The sequence below is a fragment of the Limulus polyphemus genome, unplaced genomic scaffold, assembly GCF_000517525.1.
Source record: "Limulus polyphemus unplaced genomic scaffold, Limulus_polyphemus-2.1.2 Scaffold150439, whole genome shotgun sequence".
In the NCBI taxonomy this organism is placed as follows: Eukaryota; Metazoa; Arthropoda; class Merostomata; order Xiphosura; family Limulidae; genus Limulus; species Limulus polyphemus.
Genome location: NW_013816035.1, coordinates 1 through 939, shown reverse-complemented (window position 1 = coordinate 939; position 939 = coordinate 1). Strand labels below are relative to the sequence as shown.

General features: G+C 32.2%; 1 non-coding gene across 1 annotated transcript; it reads right to left on the bottom strand.

The window, feature by feature from the left end:
- Window positions 1–801: 801 nt before the first annotated feature.
- Window positions 802–883, bottom strand: Trnas-gcu. The gene has a single exon. It is a non-coding gene; the product is annotated as a tRNA-Ser (tRNA).
- Window positions 884–939: the final 56 nt, after the last annotated feature.

The following is a 939-nucleotide window of genomic DNA, read 5'->3' as shown; positions in this document are numbered from 1 at the left end:
ATGTTTTTGTAATTATTTTACAATCCCAAAAAATTTGTGTCGTCCATAAAGTGCAAATTTTATTTATTTTAATTTTTTAATAATCACACACTCTCCTTATGGTTTCGGTAATATACAAGACCCAAAAATAATATTTGTAAATAAACCTAAACAATAAATGGGTATTTTTGTTTTTAACTAAGATTTCATGTTTATATATGTACATAAAAACATTTTAATTTTCTTTCATAAATATATTTTAATTTCAAGTTTATTTTTATGTTTCATTGTAGCCGTACTTTTGTTTATTGTGCAGCAAAAACCGTTGGGTCAGCAGCGTGACCTTTGTACGTTGTCCGTAACTATCTCACCCCTGTTGGGGGTCACTCTCGTTCAGCCCAGCGCGGACGCATTTGAACATTACTGTCGATATGATAACAAGAAAGCTTTTCGGTACTTGAATATCATTCCTTTGAACTTTTGCATTTGAACATTACTGTCGATATGATAACAAAAAAGCTTTTTAGTACTTGAATATCATTTCTTTGAACTTTCAAACAAGTTTATTTCAACACATGTTCTTGTATTTTAGAAACAGGTACGATGTTTTGAACACTAGTGCGATCATTCTCAATTACAAAATAGAGAAATCACTGTAGCTTTGTTTTAATCAATAATTGTGATATTTGTTTGTTACGTTTTCTTACACCATAAAATCATGAAATTTACTCAAGATGATTCTTACGTACCTATTTTCTTGCTTGTGTAGTGAATAGTTCCGTACACATATTGTGTTATTGATATCAACAAAACATAACAACTCGACGAGGATGGGATTCGAACCCACGCGGGCATAGCCCAATGGATTAGCAGTCCATCGCCTTAACCACTCGGCCACCTCGTCTGTATTTATGTGAGTCATGTTCTTAAGATGAGGAAATATGATAATACATCCAGTAT